The 23,624-nt window shown below is 51.7% G+C and overlaps 5 non-coding genes across 5 annotated transcripts; 4 read left to right on the top strand and 1 right to left on the bottom strand.

The window, feature by feature from the left end:
- The first annotated feature begins 5,565 nt into the window (after positions 1 to 5,565).
- On the top strand, positions 5,566 to 5,647 carry TRNAS-UGA. Its single transcript has one exon. It is a non-coding gene; the product is annotated as a tRNA-Ser (tRNA).
- Positions 5,648 to 8,545: 2,898 nt separating this feature from the next.
- Positions 8,546 to 8,618, top strand: TRNAM-CAU. Its single transcript has one exon. It is a non-coding gene; the product is annotated as a tRNA-Met (tRNA).
- Positions 8,619 to 11,306: 2,688 nt separating this feature from the next.
- Positions 11,307 to 11,379, top strand: TRNAK-UUU. The gene has a single exon. It is a non-coding gene; the product is annotated as a tRNA-Lys (tRNA).
- A 4,673-nt stretch (positions 11,380 to 16,052) lies between these two features.
- Positions 16,053 to 16,124, top strand: TRNAC-GCA. The gene has a single exon. It is a non-coding gene; the product is annotated as a tRNA-Cys (tRNA).
- A 6,373-nt stretch (positions 16,125 to 22,497) lies between these two features.
- TRNAG-UCC lies at positions 22,498 to 22,569 on the bottom strand. The gene has a single exon. It is a non-coding gene; the product is annotated as a tRNA-Gly (tRNA).
- Between the last annotated feature and the right edge of the window lie 1,055 nt (positions 22,570 to 23,624).

Genomic DNA, 23,624 nt, shown 5'->3' with positions numbered 1-23,624 from the left:
CTCCCTCAACTGGCTCCACTGCAGCCATTTCCCTTCCCCTGCCCCTGGGAGGATGGAATGAGCTGGAGCAAAACATGGATGTTGCGCTGCAGCCTGTTAGGGCAAAAAGGGCAACTGGGGACATGTCAGAACAGGAAATAATTTCCCAGCACAATTCCCCCCAGGCTCTTTCCCTGCACACAGATATTCTAGCTTGTCCTGCATGGGACAGAAAAATTCAAATTTAGGGCTGGCAATTAATCGCAGTTAACTCATGCAATTAGCTTTAAAAAAATCATGATTAATCTGTTTTAATCACACCATTAAAAATAGAATACTAATTTAAAATTACGGTATTATATTTTGTTTTTCTACATTTTCAATATATTGATTTCAATTACAACACAGAATCCGAAGTGTACAGTGCTCACTATATATAGTTTTATTACAAATATTTACACTGTGAAATATAAAGTGCTTTAGTGCAATCTCTGTATCATTAAAGTGCAACTCGCATATGTAGCTACTGCTCCCCCCAATGTTGGGCTGTGCCCCCCTAGGGGGCTGTGAGGGGGGAGCAAGGAGCGACATCGGGGCTCCCTGCCTCCAGGTCACCTTCCCCACCACCTGGGCTGCATAAAGAGAGGACAGAGCGCAGCAGCCCAGCCCCCTCCCCCGCTCCGGGACCGCCCCTGGCCGCGAGCGGGATTCGAATCCCAACGGCCGCAGCGCGCGCCCAAGCTGGGGGGAGCGAAGCTTTGGGGCGAGGGAACCGGGGCCTTCCCCCACGCGCCGAGTCTCTGTCCCGCGCTCTCTCCGCCAATCAGCGAGCGGGGAGGGGCGAAGTGACGAGTTACGGCCCCTCCTCCACTAGAAGGTCGCGTGTAAGAGAGAGAGCGAGAGAACTACGCTTCCCAGAGTGCACCGGGAGGGGGCGCGTTGCCCGAGCAACCTGCCGTCACCTCCGCTGTGAGACGAGCCAGGAACTACAACTCCCAGCCTGCCCCGGGGCGCCGCAGTCCTCTCCAGCCCAGGTGAGGGCGGGTCCCTGGGTCAGCCTGACACCTCCCCCCCACAACTCCTCATCCCCGCCCCGCCCCCAGAGAGCCCCGGCCCCGCCCCCCCGGTGCAGGGTCTGAAGCTGCCCGGCGTAGGCACGTGCTGCGCCGATTCGCCCCCCCCTCCCCCCGGCTGGTCAGGGCGGGGCCGGGTCTGGCTCTGCCCGGGGGCTGGATCCCTGTGTCCGCCCCGCGGGATGTTCCCGGCGCCCCTTGGTCGCTGGGTGTGAGCGGGCCCAGGCACCGGCCGCGTGTCACCCCCCGACTCCCGCTGCCCCCAGCCCCGCCCCCTGCCCCGGGGGAGCCCGGCTCTAAACACCCGCTGCAGGGACAGTGACACCCCCAGACAGACCCGCCCCTGGACTGAATGAGTCCTTCCCCAGCCCCCAGCCCCGCTGTGCCCGCCCCAAAGCCCCGCCCCTGCACACCCCGCTGTGCCCGCCCAAAGCCCAGCCCCTGCACCCCGCTGTGCCCGCCCCAAAGCCCAGCCCCTGCACCCCCGCTGTGCCCGCCCCCAAAGCCCTGCCTCCTTCCCCCGAGGTCCTGCCCTCACGCTGCCCCTAACCCCGAGGTCCCCCCTCACATCGCCTGTTCCCCCTAATCCCTGCCCCTTTCCCTGAAGTCCTGCCCTGCCCCATCCTCCAAGGCACCACCCTCCCATTGCCTCTTTTCCCCAGCACCCCACCCTCACTCTGCCCCTTCCCCGACTCCCCACTCGCGCATTGCCCCCAATACACCCTCCCTAAGGGCCCACCCCACATGGCCCCTTTCCCCAAGTTCCTACCCTTGAGCTTCCCTTTCCCCTAAGACCCTGCCCCTGCCCTGCCCCTTCCCCTGGGACTCCGCCCTCACACTGCCCTGAGACCCCACCCCTACACCACCTGTTCCCTCTAATCCCTGCCCCTGCATCGCCCCTTCCCCCGAGAGCCCACCCACATGCTTCCCCTTTGCCCCGAGATCCCGCCCTCACAGCGCCTCTTCCCCCAAGCCCCAATGCCACACTGCCCATTTCCCCCTGAGTCCCCGCCCCCACACTGCCCCTTCCCCTTATGACCCCACCCCTGTACCACCCATTCACCCGAGACCCCGCCCTCACACTGCTCCTCCTGAGACCCTACACCACCCAGTAACAGGCCAGACTCTGGGAAGGGAGGGGGAGAAACATGCTGTGCTCTGCCACAGACTTCCCGAGTGTCCTTGGGCACATCACTCAGCCTCTCTGGGCCTCAGTTCTCCCATCCAGGAAATGGGGCTGGTGGCGTTTCCCGCCCTCGCACGAGCTGGGAAGAGAACTACCCTGTGAATTAAGAAGATGCTCCCAGTCCCCCTGCTCCCACCTCTAGACCCACCTCTGCTCCCAGAGCCAGGGCTAGAATCCAGAGGTCCTAGCACCCAGCCCCCTCCCTGTTCTGACCACTAGCCCCCACTCCCCTTTTAGGCTCACTGCCTTTTCTATCCACCCACCCCACCTGTCCATCCCTTTGCTGCAGGTTTCTGGGGTCTCACCCCTGCTCTGCGCTCCCCCAGTGCAGCCCAAGGCTTTTCCTCCCCCCAACCACACATCCTCTCCCCCTCATGCTCGATCATCTGCTTGGCCCCCCACCTCCTCTCGGGGTGCGCTGTGCGGCGTGGCTGGGGATTGTGCAATGGCCCAGCACCAGGCAACGCAGAACGTAAACCACAGGCCCTGCCCCACCCCACTGGAGCTGCCCTCCAGGTGCATTTGAGCCCAGCACCTTGCATCTGTGCTCTCCTGCCCCACGAGGGGTGAGCTGCAGTCCCCACCATGCTCTGCAGCAGAGAGAAGAGTCAAGCCAACCAGCCCATTTAGGATGGGGGAATCAACACCCTTTTTTCTGCACAGCCACTGACCATCAGCAGGATTCCTCCTCCCTCCTGTGCCTCAGTGCAATTAAATCTCTGTATCTAGACAGCCGGTCCATCCGCTGCACCCCAGTCCCCCGTACCTAAGCCTCCCTGCCAAAGCCCTGCACCTGGCTCCAGAGAATTAAGTCTCACATCTCGCTGGGAATTCGACTTATTGTGCCCAGAGCGTCTCAGCCCCGCTCAGTAGATGACCTGAGAAACACAGTGTCCGGCTTTTCCAAAGAAGAGCTTAGACCCCCTCATCATGTGGCCTAAAGGATAAGGCATCTCCCTGTGGATCGGATGATTCAGGATTTGAGTCCCCTCGTGGTTGTGCTCACTTTGTGCTGCAAGTCCTGCTGCCTTCAGGGCTAGAACCTCTTCTTGGCCACTCAGGCCAATGCTCTGGCTTCAGCTAGAGCCCCGGGAAGGAGTTGGGGGGTGGGTGTCACAAAGGCTGGGGCATGAGCCCCAGGGGCTTCCAGTCTCGCCTTTGCCCTTCCTGACTTGCCAAAGAAAATGGGCGGCTCCACTTCCAAAGTCAGCACCATGAGTGGGAACGGTCAGAGGCCCCACCAGGGGGCCCAGCCCTGCTTTCCTACCATCTCCTGATGTTAACCACAAAGCATCAGCAGCCGCCCTGCAGGCTGGCCTGAGGGTGGCCTTCAGTGGGGGTTCGGCATGGCAGGGAGCAGCCTGGCTGGGTGTCTCTGTGGCTGTCTGCTGGCCACGCATAAGTCATGGTCCTGCCCTCCTCTTGCCCACCTTCCATTGCTCTGTGGATTTTAAACCTTCCCTTGGAGCTGTCAGCACCAGCCACCTCTGCTCCAGGTGCCCAGAGGAGGAGAGGTGCTGGGCACCTGCCTGAGACTCTGTCTCCCTCCTGCCTACGAAGCCTGGCCCTGGCCCTCCTTCCTTCAAGCGCCAGGTGGGCAAGAGGAAAAGCACAAAGGCAAGTGCCAAACTTGTGGGCACCAGGTGAATCTGTGAGAATCCCAACCCTCAGGTGTCAGTTCTAGAGCCCTAACCCACTGCAGCCTCCCACCCAGAGGCCTGAGTCACCCAACAGGATGGGAAAGATTTGCTCTTGCACAACAGGACACAGGGAAGTTGAGCACTGTGAGCTCCAGAGCTTTACCACAAACCAACACAAGGTCCCACTGAGATTTGAACTCAGATTGCAGGATTCAGAGTCCTGAGTACTGCCCATTACACCATGGGACCAGCTCATGCTGTCTTCTCTGCACATCAGTGACCCTCACAGGGCTGGCTCATGTAAGGGACTGTTGGCCCCTTACTAAAGCTTAGTGGGGGGTTTGGTTGGCTAATTCCCAGCACCAATAGAAGGGGGAAGGGCCAATGGGAAATCAGGACCCTGAGACTGACAGTTCCCTGGGCAATGGGGAGAGGCCAAAGCTCCAAGTTAGCCGCACTGACAGGCCAGGCAGTGTAATGAGGGAGTCACCAGGCCAGGGGGTCCCATCCTCCGTGGGAGCTGGAACTGCCTGGGGCAGAGTGGGGCGGAGCTAAGGAGAGAGCAGGAGCCCGAGAAGAGCCAGGGAGCAGAGCTGGGCAGGTGTAGTGCCAGAAACTGCTCCCTGTAGGACTTTGCTGCCTGCAGCAGTTACTGAGACCTGAGGTTGTTCTTATTTGCTGACTTGTCCTAATTGGATCAAACTTGACAGTGGTTTCTCTAGCAAAGGCCAATCCCTGGCCGCTTGGTCCAGACATCCTCATTCACATCAGGCTGGGGTGACCAGATGTCAAAGATGAAATATCGGGACGTGGGTGGCGGAGCAAAAAAAAAAAAGCCAAAGCCCCCCCCCGCCAGGCGGCAGTGGCACAGCCCCGTCTCCACCCAACTCTCAGCTCCGACCCCTGATACACTCCCAGCTCCCCTGTCCCCTCGCTCCTGGGCCCAGCCTGGGCTCCGAGCTCTGCAGCCGAGCCGCACTCCAGGTCCCTCCTGCAGCTCCCGGGCAAGGGGAGAACCAGGCAGCCGGGCCCAGGCCCTCCTGGCAGGAGCGTGTCTGCCCCACGTGTGTCTCTGACCCCCACCCACATGGGTCCTGCCCGCTCCCCACTGCCCCCAGCCCCACTGCGCTGCCCCGCAGGCTCCAGGGCTGGAGCAGCCTCCATGCTGCGCTCCCGGCCATGGCCATGGCCCATGTGCAAACCTGGGAGGGAGGAGGATGCCGCCTGCTTGGGGAAGAGGCAGGGCCAGGGCGAGGATTTGGGGTGGGATCCAATGGGGGAAGGAGGGGGCGGAGTCGGGGGGGCGAGTGTCCCTCCGGGCTCTGCCTGTGTGCCGGAGCAGAGAGCAAAATTGTTTGTTTGTCCAGTGTCCTGACCAAATATCGGTCGGGACGTGGGACAAACAGGCAAATATCGGGACAGTCCTGATAAAATCGGGACGTCTGGTCACCCAACATCAGGCTCCAAGTTGAGAATCATTTCCCCTTCCCGCTCTGTGGGAGGGGAGACTTTTAAACGCGCTCTCTGTGCGACTGCACATGGCTAAGCAAAGAGAACAAACCCCAAATCCCACCTGTGCTTTGGGGGCCAGGTTTGCGGTGGGAATTCTGTAGTTCAGATGACTTCACGCCTGGGCATTGGGATTCTTTACCAGTTTCTCTGGCATTGGGGCAGTTTTGTGCTCACAGCTGTGATGGCCGAGTGGTTAAGGCATTGGAGATGAAATCCAATAGGGTTCCCCTGCGCAGGTTCAAATCCTACTCACAGCGAGGTCTGTGTTTTAGCCAGTCCCTCACCCGGGCAATACCTCTGTACAACCCCCTGAGACACTCTCAATTCTCTCCCCACCCCATGTAAATCCTGTTCTGCTCCTTTTATCGAGATGCCTGGGACACCCCCTCACACTGTGTCCCTGAGGGGTCAGGCAAACTCTCGGCACCTGAAGCCTCTGCCACTCACCTGGTGCCCCATAGATCAGCCATAGCCCTGGTTCTGCTCCTCTCTCTAGGGTGGGAAAGGAGCCAAGTCAGCGACTCCATGGGAGCTACGGGGCTGCAGAACCAACAGAGAAAAAATAGGTGCTCAGCGCCCACTGGCAGCCAGCTCCCCCCGCCCCCTGCCACTACAGGCCTTGCTGACAAGCTCCTCCTCTTCCCCTTCAGCACCTCCCACCTGCCAGTGATCAGCTGTTCAGTGGGGTGCAGGAGGCGCTGGGTGGGGAGGGGAAGGAGTAGGGACAGGGAGAGGTGGAGGAGGGAGAGGAATGGGGCAGGAAGGTGCAAGCCGGGAAGAGATGGGACAGGGGTGGGGGCTTGGGAGAAAAGGTAGAGTGGGGGCAGGGCCTGAGGAGGAAAGGGGGGATTTGTCACAGACCCCTCTAGGGCCGGCCCTGAAGGGAAGCACTGACTAACACAGTGACAATACAACTGACCAGCATTGCGGGGGAGACTGAGGGAGATCCGCACTCACACTGATGCCAGGGTGTTTCAGCAGGGCTCAGTAAGCTTTATGGTTCTCATGGAAGTGGATTACCAGGAGCGCTCCACCTACAGAGCCCAGGTGCTCCATGTGCCTTGCCAGTGTGGACACCTCAGGAGTTAGGGCGCCCGGGGCTGCTTTAATGCGCTCTAACTTGCAAGTGTCGCCAAGCCCCTAGACTATGTCACTTGTGTGACTTACTTGTGCTATTGTAATAAATACAATAGACGTGCAATGGTCAGAAATTGCACCAGCAGAGAAGTATATTAAAGGGAAACCCTAAGGAAATTAAGAGTTTAAATTATCCTCCACATGTCCCACGTCCCACTAAAATGAATCCAGCCCACAGGGCACGTGGGCAGAAGTATCGGTGTCAGGATGCTACATTGTTAGCACAGTAAATGAAGCTGCAAAATAAATGATGTTTAAATGACCTCACTCTATTTTTTACAATTCGGTGTTAAGAGGTAATAGATACAGATGTACACCAGGCAGGGTTGTTTGGAGGACGAAGCCTTTATGCTTCCATCCCCCACCACTGTCAAGTTTGAGCCAATTAGGACAAGTCAGCAAATAAGAACAACCTCAGGTCTCAGTAACTGCTACAGGTAGCAAAGTCCTACAGGGAGCAGTTTCTGGCACTACACCTGCACAGCTCTGCTCCCCGGCTCTTTTTGGGCTCCTGCTCTCTCCTTAGCTCTGCCCCACTCTGGCCCAGGCAGGTCCAGCTCCCATGGAGGATGGGACCCCCTGGCCTGGTGACTCCCTCATTACACTGCCTGGCCTGTCAGTGCGGCTAACTTGGAGCTTTGGCCTCTCCCCATTGCCCCTGGGGACTGTCAGTCTCAGGGTCCTGATTTCCCATTGGCCCTTCCCCCTTCTACTGGGACTGGGAACTAGCCAACCAAAACCCCCACTAAGCTTTAGTAAGGGGCCAACAGTCCCTTACATGAGCCGGCCCCATGAGGGTCACTGATGGCCAGAGAAGGCAGCAGGACCTGGTCCCATGGTGTAATGGGCAGCACTCAGGACTCTGAATCCTACAATCTGAGTTCAAATCTCAGTAGGACCTTGTGGTAAAGCCCTGGAGCTCAGGCTGCTCCACTTCCCTGTCTCCAGCTGTGCAAGAGCAATTTTTTCCCCTCCTGCTGGATGGGTCAGGGCTCTAGAACTGGCTACTGACATCTGAGGGTTGGGATTCTCATGGCTTCACCTGGTGCCCACAAGTCTGGCACTTTCCACTGTGCTTGAAGGAAGCAGGGCTGGGCAGGTGGGAGCCCAGCACCTCTCCTCCTCTGGGCATCTGGAGCAGAGGCAGCTGGTGCTGACAGCTCCAAGGGAAGGCTTAAAAGCAGCGGAGGCCAGGGCAAGAGGAGGGGAGGACCATGTGTGGCCAGCAGACAGCCACAGGGCCAGCCTGCTCCCTGCTGTGCTGAACCCCACTGAAGGCCACCCACAGACCAGCATGCAGGGCGGCTGCTGATGCTCTGTGGCCAACATCAGAAGAGGGTAGGAAAGCAGGGCCAGCCCCCCTGGTGGGGCCTCTGACCGTTCCCACTCATGGTGCTGACTTTGGCAGTGGAGCCGCCCATTTTCTTTGGCAAGTCAGGAAGGGCAAAGGCGAGACTGGAAGCCCCTGGGGCTCATGCCCCAGCCTTTGTGACACCCACCCCCAACTCCTTCCCAGGGCTCTAGCTGAAGCCAGAGCATTGGCCTGAGTGACCAAGAAGAGGTTCCAGCCCTGAAGGGAGCAGGACTTGCAGCACAAAGTGAGCACAACCATGAGGGGACTCAAATCCTGAATCATCCGATCCAAAGGGCTTTAGGCCACATGATGAGGGGGTCTAAACACTTCTTTGGAAAAGCTGGACACTGTGTTTCTCAGGTCATCTGCTGAGGGGGCCGAGACGCTCTGGGCACAAGAAGTTAAGTTCCCAGTGACAAGTGAGACTTAATTGTATGGGGCCAGGTTCAGGGCTTTGACAGGGAGGCTCAGGCATGGGGGATTGAGGTGCAGCGGATGGACCGGCTGTCTAGGTTGGGAGATTTAGTCTCCCTGAGGAGGAGGAGGAATCCTGCTGACAGGCAGTGGCTGTGCAGAAAAGAGGAGGGGTTCCGGGGACTTTTTTTGCCCCCACTTTGCCTGCCTGCTCACTCTTGTGGTGAATGGTGAAGCTCTTTCCTAACAAACCCAGGTCGCTCAGTTGGTAGAGCATCAGGCTCATAATCTGAGGGTCCAGGGTTCAAGCCCCTGTCTGGGCGCTCAGCTTTTAAGTTGCCTTGTGTGCCAGGACCCAAACTCTGTTCACAGCTACACAGGGATTCCCAGAAGCTGTGGCCATTTCCTGGAAAGGTTCCTTTCCTTAGCAAGCAGGAGAGAGGCCACATCCGCAGATGCAGAAAGTGCAGTCTCTGGCTGCCAGGAAGTGCTTTGGGGCCAGGTGCTGAGAAAGCCCAGAGGGGGAACAGCAGAGATGAGGGGAAGAGAGACAGAGAAGCAATGAGAACAGAGCACAAGTGTAAAGGGGGCATCTGGTCTGGCTATTGTGGGGAACTTCCCTGGTTTATACACAACCCTGGTGGAATTGGCCTGTGGAAGGACCTGAGTCCCCACCCCCTTACCCAGAGGCTGCCTGACCTCGAGGACTGTTAGGATACAGAGATTCAGGCCAGTCTGCAGAGGCCTGTACTTTAAGAATTTAGGTGTATTTTTATCACTTAGCTAGTTATAAAGGTATAAAAGAGAGAATAAAAAATCACTGTCTGTCTGTGTAATGGCCTTCTCTTACTGTGACAGTCTGAGGCCTGGTTCTTCGGCTAAGCAGCAAAGGCAGCCATAAGGTGGGAAGTGTATGGTCACATCCTCACATTCCCAACTAGTCACATTGAAATAAGGTGCGATTGGGCTGTGAGGAATCCAATCCTGCCCTGATATTCCATCACCTCCAGAGAAAGGGAAACTTAGTTTGGTAGCATCCTGTCTGGCAAGAACTCACTTATCAATAGACACAGCTGGAAAACCCTGTCTATTGTGACTCAGCAAGGTCACAAGGCATATCTGTAGTTGTGAAATCCTCCCTTCTGTATTGTTTTGTATGTTTATTTGCATGGTCTCTGTCTGGTTCTGTGATTGTTTCTGTCTGCTGTATAATTAATTTTGTTGGGTGTAAACCAATGAAGGTGGTGGAATATAATTGGTTAGATAATCACGTTACAGTATATTAGGATTGGTTAGTTACATTTCAGTAAAATGATTGGTTAAGGTATAGCTAAGCAGAACTCAGGTTTTACTATATAGTCTGCAGTCAGTCAGGAAGGCGGGGGGGGGGAATGGGAACAGGGACTGGGGATGGGGGAATTGGGATCATGTTTTGCTACAGGGGGAAATGGGAACAGGGGATGGGAACAGAAATTGGGACACAGACAAGGCTCTGTGGTGTCAGAGCTGAGAAGGGGACACTAAGGAAGGAAACTGGAATCATTGCTTGCTGGACGTTCACCCCAATAAACATCGAATTGTTTGCGCCTTTGGACTTTGGGTATTGCTGCTCTCTGGTCATGCGAGAAGGGCCAGGGAAGTGAGAGAGTGAAGGAATAAGCCCCCTAATACTGTCATTTGTTGCTCTAGGCTCCATTCACATCCCACTCCTGACACAATCACTGTCTTCTATCTGACAAAATAGCCTAATTTCAACCTCTCCTGTAACATTACACCACCAACTATTCAGCATTTGTAGGAGAGAAGTTGGAGGGAATTCAAACATCTTCAAATGGCAAAACTTTCCCCCCGGCCTGGTCACTGAATCCTATGGTGAGAAACTTTCTGTGCATTTCAGTTGCTTGTATTGTTGGATGGGGCCTGAGGTGCTGGAAGGGAAATGTCCATGGAAAACCTGGACATCACTGTTGTCCAAAAAAAGGCAGGTGTTAGACACAATCGCTTCTCGTATTCCCGTGGAATCCGAGTCTAGCTGAAGAATTTCTGTCTATCCTAGAGAGAATCATTCCATAGTAAATACAAATGAAATGAGATCTTCAGGTTGAGTCAGCGCCTTTTAAAAATATTTACTGAGAAAAAAGCCATTCTTTGCCTTGTTGATAAGGACAAGAAGCCCTCTTTTCCTTTCCATTTCAAATGCGAAATGAATGGAGATTTTCATTGAAAAACTTCCGGTTTTTAGGGGGAATTGAACCCAGGCCATGGCTGTTAAAACACCAGAACCTACTGCTTAAAGCACTAGGGAGGGCTGTTTTTTTCTGACAGCCAGTGTTGTTTTTCTCAGCCTCCTACTTCACCAATGTCAGACTCTGAGTGCAGTTAAGCTCTGGAATAGGCTCCCAAAGGCGTCTGTGGTGTCTCTGTCCTCAAAGGTTTTTAAGAACAGGTTGAACAAACCTCTGTCGAGGATACTCTGCATATACTTGGTCCCATAGACAACCTGCTCTGGCTCTATCTGCTACCTTCATCGTGTTTGGATGTAAAGGTGGGAAATGATGGGAAATTGGCCCTCTTTCAAGTTTAAATGTTGTAACTTCTACATCTAGACCAGGGTGGCCAACCTGAGCCAACGTAACTGCCAAACGTGCACCTTTGTATGCAACTGCTGAGTCAGTTGTGAACCTTGCTACCATTATCATTATCCCTTTGAAATGATGATGGTGATGGACACTTGGCTGTATATCCCAGAGTGCCCTGGATGTCTACAGGCTGCATTAGCCAATCCAACCATTTGGCACTTACAGATGGGCACCTCTGTATTGTGCCTGAGTCTTGTACAGCTATGAAAGGCTGGTAGATGCCGATATTTTCCCATCTTTTTAACCAGCGCTAATACCCAGCCAGGCCAGGGCTGGGAAGAGAGAGAGAGCAGCAGGTTTCCCCTATTGTGGCCATCTCGCTTTTTCTTGACTAGCTTCACCTCTGCACCAACTTGTACTTTTCACATGTGAGCCTGGCTAGCTCAGTTGGCAGAGCATCAGACTTTTAATCTGAGAGTCCAGGGTTCAAGTCCCTGGTCAGGTGAAAGACTTCTCACTGGGATTATAAAAATCTGTCTCTCTGGAGTCTTGTTCAGTGTTACTCTTTCTCTCTAGGATTTTGCCTTTCCTAAGAAGGGCCTTTCGGGGGGGGTTTGAAGAAGCAACTCCTTGACATCCCCTCTGTCCTTGCAGGCTGGAGGAATAAAGTCCTCTGGGCATATAGCATGTTCCTCCCCTACACACACAAACACACAGAATATTCATAAGGAATTAGAATTAGAATCCACCACATTCCTTGGGAGCTTGTTCCTGTCGTGAATCATCCTGGCTGTTGAATATTTGTGCCTTAGCTGTAATATGAATTTGTCTCTTTTCACCTTCCAGCCATTGGGTCTTGTTATGCCTTTCTCTGCTCGATTAAAGAGCCCTTTCATACCCAATCTTTTGTCTCCATTAATGCCCTTCAACACTTCAGTGAAATCACCTTTCAATCTTCTTTTGATAAGCTAAACAGGTTGAGCTCGTTCAATAGCAAAGAGCCACCAAATGTTCTGAGGGCTGGAGAAAAATGTCTTCTAGAGAAAGTGGTGGATTCGCCATCTCCTGATGTCATTTAATGAAGACTAGATGCCCTTCTGGAATGTGTTTGCCCCAAAAGTAGCTATTGTGTCATACAGGAGGCCTGTGATATGCAGGGGGTCAGATTAGATGCTCCAATGGTCTCTTCTGGCCATAAAGTTGACTAATTTCTGAAAAACTGAGTGTAGCATTGGGAGCAGTGTCTGATGTTTTCCTGTCTAGCCGGCTTGCTGCCTAGAACGAACGCTCCTTGAGTGGGTGATCCACAGGGAGTAGCTCAAACCTCCAAAGTGCCTGGGCAGGGGCAGGACATTAGCACAGCAAGGGAGGGGTGTGGCAGTGACATCACAAAGGCCTTTTGCAGGACCTCAGACTATTGGCCAAAGGTGGTGGGGAGGTGGTGACCTCACAGAGAGATGCTGACATCAGCCAGGCAGGACAGGGGCGAGGGGCCAGGGAAACCTCAGAGACCCTGTGGCTTTGCTTCAGCAAGTCTCCTTCTCCAGGTCTCTCTTTGAGGACTGAGAGAGTATTCGGGTTCACGGACGTGAGCACCAGGAGGAACCTCTTTTGACTTTTCTCCTTCCCTTTTAGTGATTTTACTAGAAAACAGCCGTCCCTGTTTAGAAGGTAAGAGCCTCCTCGAGGTTTGAAACCTGTTCAGTCTGATCCATCTGGTGACAGTTGAATTCTAGGCATGGAAAACACGAGCTTAAGTAGGCAGAATTTTATTCCGCACCTGGGATTTTGTCCTCAGAATCACTGGGGACATTAGGATTTGTCCTTTTGTTTCACCTTTCCTCCATCCATCCCTTCCTCCTTTCTCTTTGTCTCTTGCTTCTTTTGTCCTTTCATCTGTTCCCTCCCAACACCAGGAGGTGTGTGTGTGTGTGTGTGTGTGTGTGTGTGTGTGTTATGGGGAGTGCTCGGCAGCTCCCACTGTGGGAGGTCCATCCAAAACGTGGGGCTGAAATAGTGCTCGGGCAGTGATCCCCACCAGTGACCTGGGCCATCCTTTGGGCTCTCTGGTGAGAACCCTCAGCCTCCCATCCTCAGTCTCTACCCTGATTGGCTGAGCAGGGGGTTATTGACAGGGAGGAGACTCAGGTCCTTGTTGTTCTCTTTTAAGACCAAGGAAATAAGTCAGAACCTGTTATATGTGTGACAAATTTTGCTGCTTCGCTGCATTAATGGTCTCTGAGCAGTTCATGATTCTCTCTAACATTGCAGTTCTCAAATACTTGCTGAATAATTACTGTGCACTGTTGTTGGTGTGGAGCTCATCTGAGAGCACTTTATTCAGGTCATTCAATGTCTGAAATTCAAGATCCGATGTCAAGTATCAGAGGGGTATCCGTGTTAGTCTGGTTCTGTAGAAGCAGCAAAGAATCCTGTGGCACCTTATAGACTAACAGACGTTTTGCAGCATGAGCTTTCGTGGGTGAATACCCACTTCTTCGGATGCAAGATCCAATGGTTAGTTTGAAAATCAGGGCTCTTGGGTCCTACTCCCAACTCTGCCACTGGCTGGCTGTGTGACCTAAGACAAGTCACTTCTCCTTTCTCAGCCTTAGCTTCTCCCTCTTTCACGTAGGGATAATAATAATCCGCTCCTACCTACCTCAACACACTCACTGTCTCTCCCCACACACAAACAGGCTCTATCCTGCCACGCACACGGCAGTTGAAAAGCAGCTGGCAATCTAGTAGGATGCCCATGGAACAATGGGATAGAGAAACCTGCATCATGTGATGCTGTACCAGCCCGTGAGGCATTGCAAACCCTTCCCAAAGCACCCTGCAGCCAGTTGCACAGTGGGATAGCTACCCACAGTGCATTGCTGTCTGTGGCCATCCCAAAACTGCTAGCATGGATGTGCTCTGGTGACACAAGGGGCATAGGGTGGACATTCAATAGCTGTTTGTTTAAAACATGTTAATAAAGCAGCAATGTCAGGGGGTTGATGGCTCCTTTCTTTCCTCACCCTGGAGTAAACTCAGCTTTTTATTCCATCCCTGATGTGTCATGGAATAACAGACGACTGAACGTGGACGGGGGGGTCTCAGGGGAGGGGCAGAGGTTGGAACAGTGGGCAGGGCAGGTCTCGGGGGAGGGGGCAGAGAGGTGGGGGCGATAGGCAGGGCAGGTCTCGGGGGAGGGGGCAGAGAGGTGGGGGCAGCAGGCAGACCATGGGGTAGGGGGAGGAGAGGAGCGAGCGACCAGCAGGCCTCAGCCAAAGAGCAGGGGTGGGAAGTGGCCAAATGGGAGTGAGGGCGGAGCACAGGTGGGGCCTCGGAGGGAGGAGAACGAGGGAAGGGGGTGGAGCGGGGGGACAGCACCACGGTCTGGGCAGGGGCCGCCCACAGGATTCAGGGGCCTGGGGCAAAACAATTTCAGGGGCCCCTTTGTGACGTTATTGATATAAATTGGGACCATATAGAACATGGGTTGCAACCAAGGTCCTGTAGTGGCACCAAATCTTAAGTAAAGGGGGTCATATAAGGTGTCTAAGACCAGGTTCTGGGTTGCTGGTTATGATTATGCTGTCTGTATGTCTGTGTATCATTTTGTAGTTGAAGTTATAAGTATTGGCTCTGCACTGTCTGTATTTTGTATTATGCTCTGCTTCTGGGAAACATCCCAGACAAGCTGGTGTTAGCCCTGCCTAGCTGGCTTGATGGCCCATTAAGGACCATCAGCTACACAATTGACCCATGGAGAGAAGGCAGACACACCTTGTGACTCAGCAAAGTATGCAGAGACTTGTCCATGTGACTGCAGACTCCATTTTGCTGTAATTTTCCACAGTGAGGACAAAGAGATTCTTACACCTGGAAAAGTCTATAAAAGGCTGATGCATCATCTCCATCTGGTCTTCAATCCTGCTTCTGACCTCTGGAGGGACTTTGCTACAAACTGAAGCTCTGCACAAAGGACTGAACGACCCATCCCAGCGGGGGATGTTCCAGAGACTTGATTTGAACCTGCAGTTTACTCCAGCACTGCTGCAAGCATGAACTAAGAACCTTTGCCATTACTGTATGTAATTGATTCAATTTAACCAATTCTACCTCTCATCTCTACCTTTTTCCCTTTGTAAATAAACCTTTAGATTTTAGATTCTAAAGGATTGGCAACAGCGTGATTTGTGGGTAAGATCTAATGTGTATGTTGACCTGGGTCTGGGGCTTGGTCCTTTGGGATCGAGAGAACCTTTTCCTTTTATTGGGGTGTTGGTTTTCATAACCATTTATCCCCAGGACGAGTGCACTGGTGGTGATACTGGGAGACTGGAGTGTCTAAGGAAATTGCTTGTGTGACTTGTGGTTAGCCAGTGGGGTGAGACCAAAGTCCTTTTTGTCTGGCTGGTTTGGTTTGCCTTAGAGGTGGAAAAACCCCAGCCTAGGGCTGTGGCTGCCCTGTTTAAGAAATTGGTCCTGATTTGGCACTCTCAGTTGGGTCCCGCCAGAACAGCATCGTCACACCCTTCCAGAAAAAAAAGTTGCAATACTATAGAATCCTGTATTCTCCTGGGGGCCCTGCAGGGCCTGGGGCAAATTGCCCCCCCTGCTCCCCCCTCTGGGCGGCCCTGCCTCAGCCTCTCCTTGTAAGGCCCCTGCCCCTAATCATTTTTGTTGCCCTCCCCTACCCTCTCTCCAATTTGTTTCTGTAGTGGGGGAGAAACCTGGACACAATGCTCCAGATGTGGCCTCACCAGTGCTGACTAGAGGGGAATAATCACTTCTCTCGATCTGCTGGCAATGCTCCTACTAATCCAGCCCAATATGACCAGTTACCCATATTGAATGCAGACACAGCAATATCTGATACATTGGTGCCTGTCCATTCAGGAGGTTATTTCCCACCTATTCATAAATAATGAAGCTGCTCTAAGCGGAGGGGAGAGAGCTGTCCTGTCCGTGTAGTTAACCCATCTCCCCGAGAGGTGGTAGCTATGTCAGTGGGGGGAAGCTATGCTGGTGGGTGTGCAAGCTGTGGTGTCTACATGGGTATATAAAGTTTAATCAAACCCCATTTTTAAACCCCTGTGGTCTGGGAATAGAAAAGGAGCTCTCTGAGGCAGAGCCCATCTTTCAAAATCCTTAAGATCACTGACTTGCCTCTTCAAATGTCATGGGGGTATAGCTCAGTGGTAGAGTGTTTGACTGCAGATCAAGTGGTCCTTGGTTCAAATCCAAGTACCCCCTCCCAAACCTGTTCCCTCAATAAAAATAGCTCCATTTCCAGTATGTTCAGGAGCTCCACTAAATAAGCATTCTTGAATGGGACACACTCAATGTTTTCCTGTGCAAATGCATAAAAACCTAGCAAACATGGCCCCCAGCTGAAATCAGTTCCAATCCTCTAAGTGTCTAGGTTTGTTTTCATCAATGAAACAAAGGCACATGAAAACACATTTGCAGGTCCTTGGCCTCTATGGGCTACAATGTGCAGAAGAAGAAGAACCACATCCACTTGGTTGGCATGGACTAGTCTGTATTACATTTGGTAAGTAAGTTGCCATTGGGACTGAAAACTCTACTGGGGGTGGACAGGAGCCTGTTACAAAACTAAAATAACCAAGATTTACCAAACTCCCTGTTACACATTCAAACCTCTCTTTGTGCACACGGCATCAACTGTGTCTTGCATCCGAAGAAGTGGGTATTCACCCACGAAAGCTCATGCTGCAAAACGTGTTAGTCTACAAGGTGCCACAGGATTCTTTGCGGCATCAACTGGGGCTCTAATAAATGGCAGCCTTCCTTTAACACAGATCGTTGTTCCTTGTAACTTTCAGATACATTTGAATGGCAGCTGTTCAGAGGTCATGTGCTGCTAGTTCATGAGCAGCAGCAGAGTCTCTGTACGTTACCAACCGTAGAGCTGGGTGTGTCTGCATCCAAGTAACTGCAGAGTCAGTGTAGTCCCAGACAGTTAATTGCACAGTCTCACTTTCTGGTCTCATTGATCATTTGGGTAGAAACAGCAACGGTTTGGTGGGTTTTGGTTTTTTCCCCCTTCGTTTTCTCCTAAGGAATGTGTGATCTTGAGCATGTTAGTTTAAGTTCCCTGTGGGTCAGGAAAATTCCATCTCCTTGAACTAGCTGGGAAGTGACCTGTTTGTATCACCTAGAATAAAGGAGCTTTTGTAAAGCAGTTTCATCTTTAAATACGCAGGATAAAAATAGTAAACAGTAAATTCCACAGCCAGACACCAGGCCAGGATCAATCGATGGGGCCAGGATCAATTAATTACAGAAGAAACAAACTCTTGGGAAGTAGCTGTAATTTGTCCCTAAACCTTTCCTTGTTCTCATATGCTATCAGGGATTCTCTTCTAGAGGGCAGAGTTAAGGTTATCTGGGCATGTACCCTCACTCTGTATTCCCTGTTTTTCCAGAGTCTGAGTTTTACTGAACTCGATGTTCTGGAAGGTAAGAGATAGTCACAGTCAAAGTTAACTCTGTGTTAACAAAGGTTTTGTTAGTGGCAAATAATGAGACTAATCCCTCACTGCGGTAATTCCACTGACTTCAGTGTGCTCTTTCCCCATTTCTAGTTCCAAAAAAATGAGCAAATTAAAACAACCTTGAGACCTAAAATGCTGTGAGAAAATGGAAATTTTAGTAGCTCAAATAATTCAGTTTCTTCTGTGTCTTGTACGTGTGTAAATGGCACAACATGTTAATTTATAAGCACATCTTTCTTAACTTCTTTAAATATTCTGTAGTACATTGACTATATCGAGTGGGTTGTTCAATGCAGTGAGGTTTTCATGCATTGCCTAATACATATTTTTCATATTATGTAAATGAACACAACTCATTGAACACAAAATTGTGTTTTTCATGCTGTGAACTGTGTCGGTAGCTCAAATTAATAGGTTTATTTTCTCTCTCTCTCTCTCTCTCTGTGAGGCACAACAAAATAATTTAGTGATGCTGAAAACGTTCCCTTCTCCTCCAGAACTGCCTTGGAATCACCTTCCCTTTGTAGATTAATCTGCCCCTGTGTCTCTACAAGGAAAATATAGTTTCTATGAAAAAAACACATTTTTTTAATTAAAGGGACTGAACAGAATAGGTTACTCGACATAGGTTAGGAGTTTGTTACAGGAGTGGGTGGGTGAGATTCTGTGGCCTGCGCTGTGCAGGAGGTCAGACTAGATGATCATAATGGTCCCTTCTGACCTTAAAGTCTCTGAGAATAGCCACATGATGGCGACACATCAGGAATGCAAAGCAACAGGTTCCTGGTTTGCACATTGATGGTGACAAGGGATTGAACTCGACTCCTCTTTCACAGACACATTTGTTTTATTCTCTGAGGTCAAACATAAGTTTAAATGTTGTACTTAGTCCTCTGCCTTGTAGCTTCAACAGCCGCAGATGCAAGATGAGTTACTGCAGCCTAGACCTTGTGTCCGTGTTTAGGTGGTTTTCACCTAAACGTTCAAGCAGCTCCCAGTAATGTCCCGAGCTCCCCAAGTCCCACTGACAGCTGAGCTCTTCCTGCCCACTGAGCCCAGCCCAGACAGTGGGTGGGGGGTGAGTTTGTACCCAAATAACTGACAGAGCCAAGCAAGGAGCAAAGAAATGTTTGCTCCGGTCACTAGGTCTGTGTTTCTATTGCTCCTTTGCTCTCTCCCCTTCCCTGACAAGGAGCAACGGTAAGAGAAGAAGAGGTTAAAACATGTGCTAGGTGGTGGCTGGGTTTGGATGACAAATTTAAAACCATCTCAGCGCCCTCTAGTGTGACACTGACACCATCAGATTCTCACCTTTCACTCACACTTCATTAATAACAGTTTCCCTGAACTACTTTGCTGTGATTATTTCAATGGCTCCCACAATGGAGTGCAAGGTCACAGCAGGGAAAGGGTTTTACTGCAGCACCCGGGAGCAGTTGAGTTTCATGTTCAGGCTGTGGTATGAGTTCCTCCAGGTTTCTCGTAAGCACACAGGGACCTTCGCGGGTGCTCTCGATACAGGAATGGTCCCGGCATGATAAAGTGATGGGAATTGCATTTCCCTTTTTTATATTTGTATTTCCAATGACATTTCTGTTTGTGATTTCGTTTTGCTTTGTATAACTGTGTTTTCTCCAGGATTTGATATTTATTAAAAAAGAAGAATACGGCCTCAAGGCACCAGATGGAGGAGCAGGTTGGGGGCTAGAACTGCTAAGAGAGCGAGAGTAGCAGGTTTTCTGTATTGTTTCCTGCCCTCATTTTTCTTGACTAGTTTCTCTTCTGCACAAAATTTGCAATTTTTTTAAATGTGAGCCTGGCTAGCTCAGTTGGTCGACCATCAGACTTTTAATCTGAGGGTCCAGGGTTCAAGTCCCTTGTCAGGCTAAAAACACTTTCCCCTGTGACATCCCCAAAGAGTTTTAGAAAGACTCTCCTTGACTTTCATTTTTCCTTTTCAGGACATGGCCTTTCCTAGGAAGGGCCCTTTACTGCCTGGGACTGAAGGTGCTACTGCCTCACCTGTCCACTGGCCTCACAGTCTGGAGGAAGAAAGGCCTCTGGCCTGCAGCAAAGTGCTGTGTGCTGACTTTTTGAGCAAATGCAGGGCTGGCCAGAGAGGCATGTTCCCACTGAGTCCTCCCTGCCAGAAAAAATTGTCCCCCACAGACAGGGGCGGCTCCAGGCCCCAGCACACCAAGTGCGTGCTTGGGACAGCAAGCCGGGGGGTGCTCTGCCGGTCGCCACGAGGGCGGCAGGCAGGCTGCCTTCGGCGGCGTGCCTGCGAAGGGTCCGCTGGTCCTGCGACTTCGGCGGACCTCCCGCAGGCAAGCCGCCGAAGGCAACCTGCCTGCCGTGCTTGGGGCGGCAAAATGCCTAGAGCCGCCCCTGCCCACAGAGTCCTCCCTGCTGGAAGTCGACAGTAATCAACAGGTGCTCTGCTGGTCCCATGGTGTAAGGGCCAGCACTCAGGACTTTGAATCCTGCAACCTGAGTTGAAGTCTCAGTGGAATCTGAGCACAATTCCTGTGCCACAAACCCTGCTGGGTCTTCCAAGGCTCTGTCTTGCTTTCTCAAAGGCCATGAAAGCCCCTACAAAAAGGTTTTTTTTCTCCAGCTGATAAAAGCTCACCTTAACTGATCACTCTCGTTATAGTGTGTATGGCAACAGCCAATTTTTCATGTTCTCTGTGTGTGTGTGTATGTATGTATATGTATATATATATGTATGTATATATCTATCTTCCTGCTGTATTTTCCACTGCATGCATCCAATGAAGTTGGTTTTAGACCAGGAAAGCTTATGCTCAAATAAATTTGTTAGTTTCTAAGGTGCCACAAGTACTCCTTGTTCTTTTGCAGATAAATTAATGGAGGTTAAGCCCATGAATGGCTATTAGCCAGGATGGGTAAGGAATGCTGTCCCTAGCCTCTGTTTGTCACAGGGTGGAGATGGATGGCAGGAGAGAGATCACCTGATCATTGCCTTTTAGGTTCAGTCCCTCTGGGGCACCCGCCATTGGCCACTGTTGGCAGATAGGATGTGAGGTTGGATGGACCTTTGGTCTGACCCAATATGGCCATTCTTATGTTCTTATGAAGGGAGGGGCAGAGCCCTGTGACAGAGTTTCTGTAGTGTAGTGGTTATCACGTTTGCTTGACACGTAAAAAGTCCCTGGTTCAGAAACATGATGGCTTAATTTTCCCAGCTCCTAGTGTCCTATCCCTACTGTTGTAGGAGCAGCAGTGATTTCTATGTTCAAAAGGTCTCTTATACGTCCCCTGCTCCCACTTTTGTCTCCTGTCCCTCTCTGAATGCCTGTGAAGTGGTTTTCCCCCTCCTGCTCCCTCCTGGAATGCTCCTGGGATGAATGGGCTGGTTGAAGAGCAGAAGAACTTCCAGGTAGACAAGGTGTCTGTGAGTCTAATTAGGCAGTGATCACACACCCAGAGCATGGACACTGCCCAAGGTGGAGTGTGACCAACCAGATGCAGCCAAGTCATCTCTAGTCGCAGGCCATGAGGTGCAGGTCCTTAAAAGGGGGAGGGGCCCTGTGCTCAGGAGAGCACTCACAAGCTTGTACCTCCAGTGAATGCCCTTCGCCCGGCCCGCCTGGCCAGTGGTTCTCTGCATTGTATTTCATTGTGCCTCAGGGAGAGTTACCTTCATCGCACCATCCATAGCTGTGCTGTGGGACACTTACCTTGCAGAATCCTGACATCTCCAGTTCCCTGCCAGTCCTGGGAGTGTGAGTATGCGAGTGTGAGTGTGACACCCCTGCCGCCCCCCGCTTCTTCTTTTGAGCTTAGCTGTCAGTATAATAAACGTGCTGCTTTCTGCCAAACTCTGGTGTGTCATTAGTTCTCCCTACGCTGACTAGCTGGCCCAATTTGGGGTAACACCTGCGATAAACTCAACCCCTGCAGGATAGAGGGTGGTGAAATGAGCTGAGAAAAAAGCCTTGGCATCAGCAGGGGAAAGCTAGAGGACCTTGGCCAGTCACCCTTTGAAGCCTTGTGGCTTGGCTTCCTCTGAACTTGGAGATTGGCCTTCCTGCTGCCTCCTCTGTGTGACTTGTCAAAGGAGGAAGTGAGGCAGCAATGGGGCAAAAGAGGAAAGTTGAGCTGAGGAAGGCAGGGCAGAAGCTAAGCGCCTCAGTGCGACTAAGTGGGGTTAGTAGAGCGTCACCATTTGTTCTGCAAAGCCTGGGGAGGTGCGGTTGGCTGCTGGGAGGTTGAATCCTGTGCCTGCCTCTTGGCTTCCCAGGGATGGCTACTTGCAGCCCAGGAGAAGGACAGTTCTGGGTGAAAGGAAGAGAAGCAAAGCTCTGGGAGGAAATTTGGGTGTGGGGTGCTGGCTCTGCGCTGGGGGAGGGGGTTGGGATGCAGGAGGGGTGGCACTTACCCCAGGTACTGCAGCTCCCAAAGTGACCGGTACACACAACCCTCTGGCAGCAGCTCCTAGGTGGGCCGTGCCAGGGGGTCTCTGTGCACCGCTGCCTGCAGGCACTGCCCCCAGAGCTCCCATTGGCTGCAGTTCCTGGCCAATGGCCGCTGCAGAGTTGGTACTCGGGGTAGGGGCAATGAATGGAGACACTCCCCCCGCCCCGGGGATGCTGGGACATACCGTCCATTTCTGGGAGGGGCACGGAGGAACGGAGGCAGAGTGGGCAGGGAGCCACCTTACTGCTGTTGGCACATCTCTGCACACCCATTGGGGGAGAGGAGCAGAGAGCCTCCATGTGCTGCCTGGGGTAGGGGCAGAGCACAGAGCTGCCTCCCGTCCCGGGTCTATTACAGGAGTGGGTGGGTGGGGTCTTTTGGCCTGCAAGGTGCAGCAGGTCGGACTAGATGATCACATTGGTCCCTTCTGACCTTAAAGGCTCTGAGTCTAAAAGGGAGAGGGAAGTAAAGGATGTTTTTTTAAAAAATAAACCAAACATTGTAATACCAGGATAACTCCAACAGCTCATTGTATAGTCCCGCCCCTTTCTTCCTCCATTGTGTGTTGAATGACCTGCAGGACATTGATTCTCTCATTCCCTTGGTAAACTGATACAATGTGACTGAAATTAAACCAATTCCCAGGGGAGCAAACATCATATCTCTGTATCGGCTGGGAATCGAACCCAGGTCAACTGCTTGGAAGGCAGCTATGCTCACCACTATACCACCAATGCATCTGGCAAAAGTGCTCCTTATGCTTGCCTAATGAGGCTAGAGTAGCATTGAGGAGATTTTCTGCCTGTTAAAATGTACTGGATTCTCATCACTAAAAAAAAAAACACCTCCATCTTCACTTGGGTTTGAACCATCAGCCTTTCAATTAGCCACCAAAGTTGTTAATCACAGGGTATGTCTACACTACGGGATTATTCCAATTTTACAGAAACCAGTTTTTGGAAACAGATTGTATAAAGTCGAGTGCACGCGGCCCCACTAAGCACATTAATTCGGTGGTGTGCATCCATGTACTGAGGCTAGCGTCAATTTCCGGAGCGTTGCACTGTGGGTAGCTATCCTATAGCTATCCCATAGTTTCCGCAGTCTCTCCCGCCCATTGGAATTCTGGATTGAGATCCCAACGCCTGATGGGGCAAAAACAGTGTCGTGGGTGATGCTGGGTAAATGTCGTCAGTCAATCCTCCCTCTGTGAAAGCAACGGCAGACAATCATTTAGTGCCCTTTTCCCTGGATTGCCCAGGCACACGCCATAGCATGGCAACCATGGAGCCCGTTCAGCCTTTTTTCACTATCACCATATGTCTACTGGATGGTGCTGACAGACGCGGTACTGCAGCGCTACACAGCAGCATCCCCTTGCCTTCTGCAAGTTGGGAATGGTTGGGTCATTACACTAATTGAATCTATTTCCCTATGTTAAGTTCTCCTCACACCTTCTATGGGCCATCTTAATTATCACTTCAAAAAGTTTTTTTTCCTCCTGCTAATGATAGCTCATCTCAATTGATTAGACTTTTCCTGTTGTTATGCATACTTCCACCTTTTCATGTTCTCTGTATGTATAAATATCTCCTGTCTGTATGTTCCATTCTATGCATCCGAAGAAGTGAGCTGTAGCTCACGAAAGCTCATGCTAAAATAAATTTGTTAGTCTTTAAGGTGCCACAAGTACTCCTGTTCTTTTAGCAAAGATGGTTACCAGCCATACTGTCCCGTCTGCTGCTTTGCAACTTGACAATGACAATTGCCAGTTATACTGTACCATTTGCTG

The sequence above is a fragment of the Mauremys reevesii genome, unplaced genomic scaffold (genome assembly GCF_016161935.1).
Source record: "Mauremys reevesii isolate NIE-2019 unplaced genomic scaffold, ASM1616193v1 Contig92, whole genome shotgun sequence".
Classification (NCBI taxonomy): domain Eukaryota; kingdom Metazoa; phylum Chordata; order Testudines; family Geoemydidae; genus Mauremys; species Mauremys reevesii.
Note: the sequence above shows the minus strand (reverse complement) of the source record. Positions and strands in the feature narration are given on the sequence as shown.